The following is an 11,619-nucleotide window of genomic DNA, read 5'->3' as shown; positions in this document are numbered from 1 at the left end:
CAGGATCAGCTTACCCTCTCCAATTATCTTAACTATTAGGGGGAACAATGCTAAACTGACCTTAGGTCATTCTCTTGGGGAAACTACTGCAGCAGCTTCTGCCTCTCATCCCTTTCCCCTCATTGCTCACCACAGTTAGGTTTGCAAAATTCCGGTAACTTTCCTAAAATTCCCAGAAATCCCTGTTGGAGGATTCCTGGAATCAGAGAGGATCAGAAATGCAGCTGCAAACATCAAAAGGCATGTACGTCGTATGAGAAAGGTCATTTATTATCAGTACATGTTCATTACATTGCTCATCAGACAAGTTGACATGGATGACTTGGAACGTTATCCATCAACCTTACTACTTTACCTAGGTACCTGAGCATTTCTCACCCCTTCACCTTCCAATTCTCACTCAATCACAACATAAACATTCAGTACAGTAGGATGATAAAAGTTAATTCCCGGAAATGTGGGGTCAGATTCCAGTTCAAAATGCTAGAAGGATACTATGTCTTGATGACAGAGAGCTTTACATTAACAATAGCTGTCAGGTCATGAGCGTTTCCCTTTTATCAGGGATTATTCTGATGGGCTGGAGTCACGTTAGCCCTGTGTTAGCTACATCAGTCCAGATGTGAACAGAGGCCAACAGCTTCTCAATAACAGCTGTTTTGGTGCTTCATGGCATTCCAGGGTTCAAAGTTCACACAGTTTAACAGGAAGGAGAGACAGTTGTTTTGAAGTGGTGGGTTAGAGCGGAAGAGAGGAGTGAGGACTGGTCTGTCACATGGCCGAGGTTAACCTCCAGGCCTAACTTTTGACCTTCTTCCTCCCTCCGCCGTTTGTTGACGGGGTTGCGTGAATCATAGATCTCAAACGTGTCTTCGTCCTGCATGTTGGCATCCTTGACTTTTCTGGTTTGTTCATCAAACTGGAGAACATGGGCCATCCTAAATATATAAGAAAGAAAGAAAGAAAGAAAGAAAGAAAGAAAGAAAGAAAGAAAGAAAGAAAGAAAGAAAGAAAGAAAGAAAGAAAGAAAGAGAGAAAGGTCAACGACTTATAACCAACAGACTAGACCCTGTTTCACTGAGACATTAACACACAGATCCAAAATGGTGAAAGTTGCAAAAACATGGCCAGGTTTCTACTGACTAGACTCATATCATTCTAACTTCCCCTACAGATATTAAAGCACCAATGTCCACAATAAAAACATCAATAATCACAACAAAAAGAGATGCGTCTCCATCGGTTCCTCCATCATTAATTGAGAACAGATGCCCTTCCTCTGAAGTGGATGTTAAGTCACAACAGGCATGTTATCAAGATGTCATGGTGGTTAGAGATGCCATTGTATTGCTGATAAAGGAATAGGCTACACCTTTTACACAGTGCAACACAGTAATGAGTGTGCTGATCACAGAAGTTTGCTAAAGAAGAATAGCACATTCAAAATATGGGGTTAAAATGTTCTGTTCTCTTATGGAGGAGGAGGAAGAGGAGCAGAAGAAGGATGGAGAGAAAGGTGAGGAGGTAGATGGTGAAGAGGAATAAGAGAAGGAAGTTGACTGATATGAATTTTGAAGCATGATTGGCTTTCCTGTTGTCCTTTGGGGACTGTCAGCAAGTAGCACCGTCACAGCAGAGAAAAATAGGGAGAACGGCTGAATCTGAAGGAGCCAGCAAGAAGCAGCTGAAGGAACAGCAGCTAACATGGAATTCCACCTACATAGGACAGGTTTACAACTGACATCCGCGATGGAACTGAACTGCCACAGGAAGACTAGGTAGGACGGATATAGCATACTTCTAGATTTCCACATTCTTTATGGTTTCACTGATAAGCATTCTGTTTAATGATCATTCCAAAGGGTAGATCCAATATGGCCACAAGCTTTCAACTGGAATGTGTGTTCTGCTAATTCTGTGTATTGAAAATTCCGTTAGGATCAGAGGACTGCTGCCTCATTAGTAAATAAAGGAGATGAAAACACACGAGGAGAGGGTTAGAGAGGGTTAGAGAAGACAGAAGGTAATGGAAGAGGTGATTATGATTTGATTTATTAGGATCCCAATTAGCCGACACCAATGGACTGGGGTCCAACACATAATGAAAAATACATTACAGACGAAAGACTTTACCATTGACATGCATTTAAAAACATCAACATGTAACCTGTGTGCATCTATCAGTTACACATACAATGCATTTGGAAAGTATTCAGACTTTTTCCACATTTTGTTACATTACAGCCTTATTGTAAAATGGATTAAATATATATATTTTTTACTCAGCAATCTACACACAATATCCCAAAATGATAAAGCAAAAACAGGATTTTAGAAATTCAGCAACTACTTAAAGATATATATATATTTATTTGACATTCTTCAAAATAGCCACCATTTGCCTTGATGACAGCTTTGCATACTTTTGGCATTCTCGCAACCAGCTTCATGAGGTAGTCACCTGGAATGCATTTCAATTAACAGGTGTACCTTGTTAAAAGTTAATTCGTGGAATTTATTTCCTTCTTAATGCGTTTGAGCCAATCAGTTGTGTTGTGACAAGGTAGGAGTGGTATACAAAAGATAGCACTATTTGGTAAAAGACCAAGTCCATATTATGGCAAGTACAGCTCAAATAAGCAAAGAGAAACGACACGAAGGTCGTGAATGTCAGTCAATCCGGAAAATGTGAAGAACGTTGAAAGTTTCTTTAAGTGCAGTCGCAAAAACCATCAAGCGCTATGATGAAACTGTCTCTCATGAGGAGCGCCACAGGAAAGGAAGACCCAGAGTTACCTCTGCTGCAGAGGATAAGTTCATTAGAGTTACCAGCGTCAGAAATTGCAGCCCAAATAAATGCTTCACAGAGTTCAAGTGACAGACACATCTCAACATCAACTGTTCAGAGGAGACTGTGTGAATCAGGTCTTCATAGTCAAATTGCTGCAAAGAAACCACTACTAAAGGACACCAATAAGAAGAAGAGACTTGCTTGGGCCAAGAAACACGAGCAATGGACATTACACTGGTGGAAATCTGTCCTTCATAATACGGTGTATTCTTCTTTTTGTTGAGTTTAGTCACAACTTCTCAATTTGCAGTAAGTCAGCCAGTCAGATGTGCAGCCAGGCTTATTAGCCACTCCTTTCCCCCCATCTCTTTCAACCATTCAGTTTTTAATTTCCTCATCAATCCATGGAGCCGTAACAGTTCTAATAGCCAGTTTCTTAACAGGTGCATGTTTATCAATAATTGGAAGAAGCAATTTCATAAATGCATCAAGTGCAGCATCTGGATATCCTTGTTATTCACATCAGACCAACAAATATTGTATTTTGATCTTTCAACTGACACTGCTTACAGAAATACTTATCTGTTAATAAAAATCTATATTTTAGAGAGAAGATCACAGGGTTAGAGAGGAAAGGGATTGGAAGAGAAGCAAAGGGTCTGAAATGTCATAAAACAAGGTCTTGACCAAAGCAGGGACTGATTGGCCAATGGCCAGCTACCTTTCAGGAAGATGAATGAAAGCACAGCACTAACACAAACATAGATTTAGCTGTCGTGTTCATCAAGCTTTTTTTTTCTCCTCCGCTTAGTCAGTCCGTCTAATCACTCACAGTGGCCTATATTCCCAGAGCCTCACACGTCATCTACCCAACATCAGCTTCTTCTTCTGGAGAGAACACGTATCTTAGATCAGCTGTAAGTCAAATCTGAATGATTTAACCTCTATCAACCTGCTTCCCTTAGAACACACTGACCGAAAAACTCCAATGCGTTACCTAATAGGCCAAGCCTATCAGTCAAGCAGTTAACATCAAACTACCAGTGTGTGGCTACAGAGACCAGGAACTCTACGGGGAGACTACGGGTAAAGAAAGCGGAGAAAAAGATGACTTCAATAGGGGTGAGGCAGGTCACCGGTGTCCATCAGGCGGACTCATCTATCCGGCACAGAGGGATTTGCACCACATGCATAATGCTCCGACAGGGACACGACACACCTGTTTGGAGGGTTCTGATGAAGACCATGCGTTACACAGGGGTCACCGAGCTGAACCCTGGGTTAATTAAAATCAAGATAACATCTTCTCTTTTATCACCAATTCACAGAAGATGAGATTATTTCATTATTCGGGGGGGGGGGGGGGGGGGGGGGGGGGTAGGTAGTTATTTTATTACAGGTAGTTATTTTATTATTCGGGGGGGGGGGGGGGGTATTACAGGTAGTTATTTTATTATTCGGGGGGGGGGGGGGTATTAGAGGTAGTTATTTTATTATTCGGGGGGGGTATTAGAGGTAATTATTTTATTATTCGGGGGGGGGGGGGTATTAGAGGTAGTTATTTTATTATTCGGGGGGGTATTAGAGGTAGTTATTTTATTATTCGGGGGGGGTATTAGAGGTAGTTATTTTATTATTCGGGGGGGTATTAGAGGTAGTTCTTTTATTATTCGGGGGGGGGGTATTACAGGTAGTTATTTTATTATTTGGGGGGGGGGGGTATTACAGGTAGTTATTTTATTATTCGGGGGGGGGGTATTAGAGGTAGTTATTTTATTATTCGGGGGGGTATTAGAGGTAGTTATTTTATTATTCGGGGGGGGGTATTAGAGGTAATTATTTTATTATTCGGGGGGGGGGTATTGGAGGTAGTTATTTTATTATTCGAGGGGGGGGGTATTACAGGTAGTTATTTTATTATTCGAGGGGGGGGTATTACAGGTAGTTATTTTATTATTCGGGGGGGTATTAGAGGTAGTTATTTTATTATTGGGGGGGGGGGTATTACAGGTAGTTATTTTATTATTCGGGGGGGTATTAGAGGTAGTTATTTTATTATTCGGGGGGGTATTAGAGGTAGTTATTTTATTATTCGGGGGGGTATTAGAGGTAGTTATTTTATTATTCGGGGGGGTATTAGAGGTAGTTATTTTATTATTCGGGGGGGCATTAGAGGTAGTTATTTTATTATTCGGGGGGGTAATTAGAGGTAGTTATTTTATTATTCGGGGGGGTATTAGAGGTAGTTATTTTATTATTCGGGGGTGTATTAGAGGTAGTTATTTTATTATTCGGGGGGGTATTACAGGTAGTTATTACATTTTGGGGGGGAATTACAGGTAGTTATTACATTTTGGGGGGAATTACAGGTAGTTATTACATTTTGGGGAGGGGGCATTATAGGTAGTTATTTTATTTCGGGGGTATTACAGGTAGTTATTTTATTTGGAGGAGGGGAGGGGGGTATTACAGGAAGTTATTTAAGTCAATGTATTGCCATGTGAGTTGTGTTGTATGCTATCAGACACCACTGGCAGAACCACTTTAATCAGCCACTAAGATCATATTGAAATGTTTGTCCTCCTCGTATGTGTGTGTTGGATGGAGTGTGTCTGAGTGTGCACTTGAGTTTGTGTGCGAAGCTAAGTACGAGTGTATTTGTGTCAGCTGGCTTGTCTCTCTGTGCATGTGTGTATGTCTGCCTTCAGTGAAGCGGTATGTGTGTGCTCTGCAGTCCCCCTCCTGTGTTCATGTGAACTGGGCAGTAGTAGTAACAGCTCATCCAGGATGTCATGGCTCTATTCTGGCAGACAGGGTTAGGATTAGGCCAACCACTACCATCATTTATCTAGCAGCCTCAGTGATGACAGGCACACAGCCTCACCGCTCAGACTTACTAAAGAACAGTGTGTGTCAGGCTCTGGGCTCCTACCATTCAGAGCTCCACAGTCTGCTCATCAAACCCACTCTCTACCCAGAGATCCACAGTCTGCTCATCAAACCCACTCTCTACCCAGAGATCCACAGTCTGCTCATCAAACCCACTCTCTACCCAGAGATCCACAGTCTGCTCATCAAACCCACTCTCTACCCAGAGATCCACAGTCTGCTCATCAAACCCACTCTCTACCCAGAGATCCACAGTCTGCTCATCAAACCCAAAAGAGGGAGGAAAGAGAGAGCGAGAGAGCCAGACAGACAGAGACATGTCTGCGAGCCTGTGTATGTCTGTGTGTGTGTTATAAGAATGGTGTATGTCTGTGTGTGTGTTATAAGAATGGTGTGTGTCTGTGTGTGTGTGTTATAAGAATGGTGTGTGTGTGTGTGTGTGTGTGTGTGTGCGTGCGTGCGTGCGTGCGTGCGTGTGTGTTAGCAGAGCGATCTATAAAGTAGAGTTTGTAGACCCAGACACAGTTGGAATAGTTTCTAGTCCCCCAGCCCAGACTTGACTTGGGGAGTCTGACCTGTAGTAATGTTCTAGTTCCTGTACCAGTGCTCTCAGAGTGGCACAGACATCTACTCTACTGGCTGGTGGAGTGTTGTTCTAGACTAGGACTACGTTCCAAATGACACCCTATTCCCTAGCTGGTACACTACATTTGACCAGAGCCCTGCTAACTGATGTGGCTCACGCAATGGAATGCATTTTTTGTAATGTCAGTTGAGTTGATTCAACAAATCCCAGCACAGATTGATGGGTACACTTCCTGCTTTGCTCCCATGGGTAGACTTGCAATGGCCGCCAATCCACCCATTATGCCATTATTGACTTGAATGGGGATGCCAGTTCTATTCATTGTATTTCTATGGTCACAGCTGATTTTCTGATGCTAGCTCTGTCTGGGCAGAGAGACCAGGCTATGCAAACACGCATGCACACTGCTGTCGTCATTGTCTTCAATAAATTGTTATATCTGAAGTATTGGCACGACTTCAGGTGCCAATACACACAGTCGTGTTTTAACTTCCAGCAGCCGCTCCACAAGGCGCCACTCACGCGCACACACACGGACACACACGCAGCAGCAGAGAAGCGAAACATTACATTTAAAAACCTAACAGAAAAAGGCCAGAAAGGTGACTGGCTGGGGGAGAAAAAATTTGATATTCCATATGAATCTGATTGGTCTGACAGAAGGAGTGGTGTGAGCCAACAGACTAGTCTGATTGGTCTGACAGAAGGAGTGGTGTGAGCCAACAGACTAGTCTGATTGGTCTGACAGAAGGAGTGGTGTGAGCCAACAGACTAGTCTGATTTGTCTGACAGAAGGAGTGGTGTGAGCCAACAGACTAGTCTGATTTGTCTGACAGAAGGAGTGGTGTGAGCCAACAGACTAGTCTGATTTGTCTGACAGAAGGAGTGGTGTGAGCCAACAGACTAGTCTGATTTGTCTGACAGAAGGAGTGGTGTGAGCCAACAGACTAGTCTGATTTGTCTGACAGAAGGAGTGGTGTGAGCCAACAGACTACAGTCCTGAATGTGGCCTCCTCACTGTGGGGTCCATCACATTCTATATCCTCACCATGTACGCTCTAAAACATTACAGAAACATCCCTATACTTACAACGCATGTGTGTTTTCTATGTATCTGTGAGTTTCTTACACAGTGGCAACCCAAGTTTGTGTTGTGTGAAAACATGCATGAGGAACGACAAACCCTAGATCATTGTTATTCTAACTTCCGCGACGCATATAAGGCCCTCCCCCGCCCTCCTTTCGGAAAAGCTGACCACGACTCCATTTTGTTGCTTCCAGCCTACAGACAGAAACTAAAACAAGAAGCTCTCGCGCTCAGGTCTGTTCAACGCTGGTCCGACCAATCTGATTCCACGCTTCAAGACTGCTTCGATCACGTGGATTGGGATATGTTCCGCATTAAGTCCAACAACAACATTGACGAATACGCTGATTCGGTGAGCAAGTTCATTAGAAAGTGCATCGGCGATGTCGTACCCACAGCAACTATTAAAACATTCCCAACCCAGAAACCGTGGATTGATGGCAGCATTCGTGCGAAACTGAAAGCGCGAACCACTGCTTTTAACCAGGGCAAGGTGACCTGAAACATGACCGAATACAAACAGTGTAGCTATTCCCTCCGCAAGGCAATCAAACACGCTAAGCGTCAGTATAGAGACAAAGTAGAGTTGCAATTCAACGGCTCAGACACAAGAGGTATGTGGCAGGGTCTACAGTCAATCACGGATTACAAAAAGAAAACCAGCCCCGTCGCGGACCAGGATGTCTTGCTTCCAGACAGACTAAATAACTTCTTTGCTCGCTTTGAGGACAATACAGTGCCACTGACACGGCCCGCTACCAAAACCTGCGGACTCTCCTTCACTGCAGCTGACGTGAGTAAAACATTTAAACGTGTTAACACTCGCAAGGCTGCAGGCCCAGACCGCATCCCCAGCCGCGTCCTCAGAGCATGCGCAGACCAGCTGGCTGGTGTGTTTACGGACATATTCAATCAATCCTTATCCCAGTCTGCTGTTCCCACATGCTTCAAGAGGGCAACCATTGTTCCTGTTCCCAAGAAAGCTAAGGTAACAGAGCTAAACGACTACCGCCCCGTAGCACTCACTTCCGTCATCATGAAGTGCTTTGAGAGACTAGTCAAGGACCATATCACCTCCACCCTACCTGACACCCTAGACCCACTCCAATTTACTTACCGCCCCAATAGGTCCACAGACGACGTAATTGCAACCACACTGCCCTAACCCATCTGGACAAGAGGAATACCTATGGGAGAATGCTGTTCATCGACTACAGCTCAGCATTTAACACCATAGTACCCTCCAAACTTGTCATCAAGCTCGAGACCCTGGGTGAGGGCCCTCGGAGTGTGGTGTCAGGAAAATAACCTCACACTCAACGTCAACAAAACAAAGGAGATGATTGTGGACTTCAGGAAACAGCAGAGGGAGCACCCCCCTATCCACATCGACGGGACAGTAGTGGAGGGTAGAAAGTTTTAAGTTCCTCGGCGTACACATCACGGACAAACTGAATTGGTAAACCCACGCGGACAGCGTTGTGAAGAAGGCGCAGCAGTGCCTCTTCAACCTCAGGAGACTGAAGAAATTCGGCTTGTCACCAAAAGCACTCACAAACTTCTACATATGCACAATCAAGTGTATCCTTTCGGGCTGTATCACCGCCTGGTACGGCAACTGCTCCGCCCACAACCGTAAGGCTCTCCAGTGGGTAGTGAGGTCTGCACAACGCATCACTGGGGGAAAACTACCTGCCCTCCAGGACACCTACACCACCCGATGTCACAGGAAGGCCATAAAGATCATCAAGGACAACAACCACCCGAGCCACTGCCTGTTCACCCCGCTATCATCCAGAAGGCGAGGTCAGTACAGGTGCATCAAAGCAGGGACCGAGAGACTGAAAAACAGCTTCTATCTCAAGGCCATCAGACTGTTAAACAGTCACCACTAACATTGAGTGGCTGCTGCCAACATACTGACTCAACTCCAGCTCACTTTAATAATGGGAATTGATGGAAATTTATCAAAAATGTATCACTAGCCACTTTAAACAATGCCACTTAATATAATATATATGTATATACCGTACTCTATATCATCTACTGCATCTTGCCATCTTTATGTAATACATGTATCACTAGCCACTTTAAACTATGCACTTTTATGTTTACATACCCTACATGAAAGCCAATATACCTGATATGTATCTTCTGTATGGCGCAGGGACTGTGATGCAGAGCTCAGCCCCGCTTCTGACAGGGCATTATTCAACCCGCTCCTTTGTTGTCCACTGTTAGTGTAGTGCTGTGCTCAGGAATGGCCTTCACAACACGGCTTCACACACACACACACACACACACACACACACACACGGAAACAAAGTTCTAAATAAGAGAAGAGAAAACATGCCCCTGTTAGAGCCATCTTTTCAATTGTCTGGCAGTCTGTGTTTCTCTGAGGATAAGGAAACTAAAAGTGAAGGCTGACACCCAGGCCATACAGCTACATCTATCTAATCTAGACCGGTTAGTCAGCAGTGTGGCAAGTCGTTAAGGAGCCTGTGTTGTGATGACTGGTGTGAGGGGAAAATTATGTATTCACCTTATTTGTTGGCTTTGTAACAATTATTTACTTAACGAACAGTAAGATATTTCTGTCCTGCTAATGCTGTGTTTTATGGTCTCCACTCTAGCACCCTGCAGCTAGTCTGGGTGTTGAGGACATGGGTTCTACTAGAGATAGCTTGAAGCTGGCAATTGACTTGTGTAGGTGATAAAAACCTAAAAGCTAGCATTCTATAGACAAGATGTGGTGTGTGTGACTGGAGATAGAGAGAGCCTGGAAGAGTTGAGACAATGAGGGATCTGGGAAACTAATTAAAAGACCATCCTTTGTAGATAAGCCACTTTGGTTATGGGAAGGTTAAAAGTGACTGACTAAGCAATCTTGGTATCATCCAAGACGGCGTAGCAGTGTAGACGTCTTTGTCCTGTCGTGTCCCGTGTCCCTTGTATATATCTTTTTACATCTTTTTCTTCGCATATCTTTTAAAAATACTTTCCTAAACCTCAACTTCTAAATACTCTCCTGCAACCCGCCTCACCCAATGTGGCGTGGATCTGCTTTTTTCTAAAGTATTTCTATTTACTTCTGATCTGGAATCCATCTACTGAAGATAGCCAGCTAACTGCCTACCAGCTATCAGTTAGCAAACCATTGCTAGCGGTCATCAGCTAACCTTTAGCTCGGAAAGCTCTCGCTAGTTCGAACAACGTGACTAAAACCAGAGCATAACGGACCTATTTCTCTCCATATCCCCGGATTCCTACCGCAAACTCTGAACATTTTCATCTGGATCTTCGCAACTAGCTAACCACAATCCCGGGTGACCACTCTTGGCTAGCGTTTCCATCCCGGAGCAGGCACCGGAGCAGGCACCAATTAGCCTGAAGCTAATTGGCTAGGGCTCCTGTGCTACCACTGAAGCCCACTCCTGGGCTACAAGACCCGGACCCATTTACTGCCGGTACGGAGCACGGAACCCCGCCTATCCTCTACGACTGGAATACCGACATAATCTGCCCGGGGACTCCAACAGGCCCCTCAGGCGTGACGCCCGCTGAAGACCCATTCTGCTAACCTACTAGGCCTGTTAGCTACCTAGAGCTACCTGGAACCCTACTAATTCCACGACTGGTCTATCGACGTCACCGCACGAAGAGGCAAAAACAGACTTCCCTCCCATCGCGACGTCCCCCAAAGGCTAACTTGCCTGCCCCGGTCTGCTAACTGCTAGCTTATCTTGCAGCTAGCGCAGCCAGGAAGCTAGCACCAGTTAGCAAACACAATTCTACAATTCACAACCTCTCTTTCGCCATCGCTATCCGGCTTGGATTCTCTGTCGACACGACCACGTCTGGTTTGCAGACGTGCCCTCAACCGGTGCCCTCAACCGGCCTCCGTCTGAGCAGACCCCCTCCGTCTGAGCAGACCACCCCCGCGGGCTACTAACTTTAAACACGTGCTAGCTTAGTGGAGGCCTCACTACTCCATCTACGGCTGCCCCCTGGACACTATGATCACTTGGCTACATAGCTGATGCCTGCTTGACTGTCCATTAATTCACGGTACTCCATTCTGTTTATTTGTGTTTTATCTGTCGGCTCTGTGCCTTAACTCAGGATCTGTGTGTAGTTAATCCGACCCTCTCTGCCCAGTCGTCGCCATTTTTACCTTCTGTTGCTGTGTTAGCTGACTAGCTGCTGTAATTTCACCTGCTGTTTTAGCTAGCTCTCCCAATCATGACCTGCAATCACTTTATG

The 11,619-nt window shown here is 44.7% G+C and overlaps 1 protein-coding gene across 1 annotated transcript in view; it reads right to left on the bottom strand.

Moving 5' to 3' along the window:
* Window positions 1-249: 249 nt before the first annotated feature.
* The window catches only part of LOC129833583 (uncharacterized), a 56,765-nt gene continuing 45,395 nt past the window's right edge, over window positions 250-11,619 (bottom strand). The window contains exon 6 of the mRNA XM_055898282.1: window positions 250-938. The gene's annotated coding sequence lies outside the window, so the exon portion shown is untranslated. The remainder of the gene's footprint in view (window positions 939-11,619) is intronic.

The sequence above is a fragment of the Salvelinus fontinalis genome, chromosome 2, assembly GCF_029448725.1.
Source record: "Salvelinus fontinalis isolate EN_2023a chromosome 2, ASM2944872v1, whole genome shotgun sequence".
Lineage (NCBI taxonomy): Eukaryota > Metazoa > Chordata > Actinopteri > Salmoniformes > Salmonidae > Salvelinus > Salvelinus fontinalis.
This window is presented reverse-complemented; position numbering and strand designations above follow the sequence as displayed.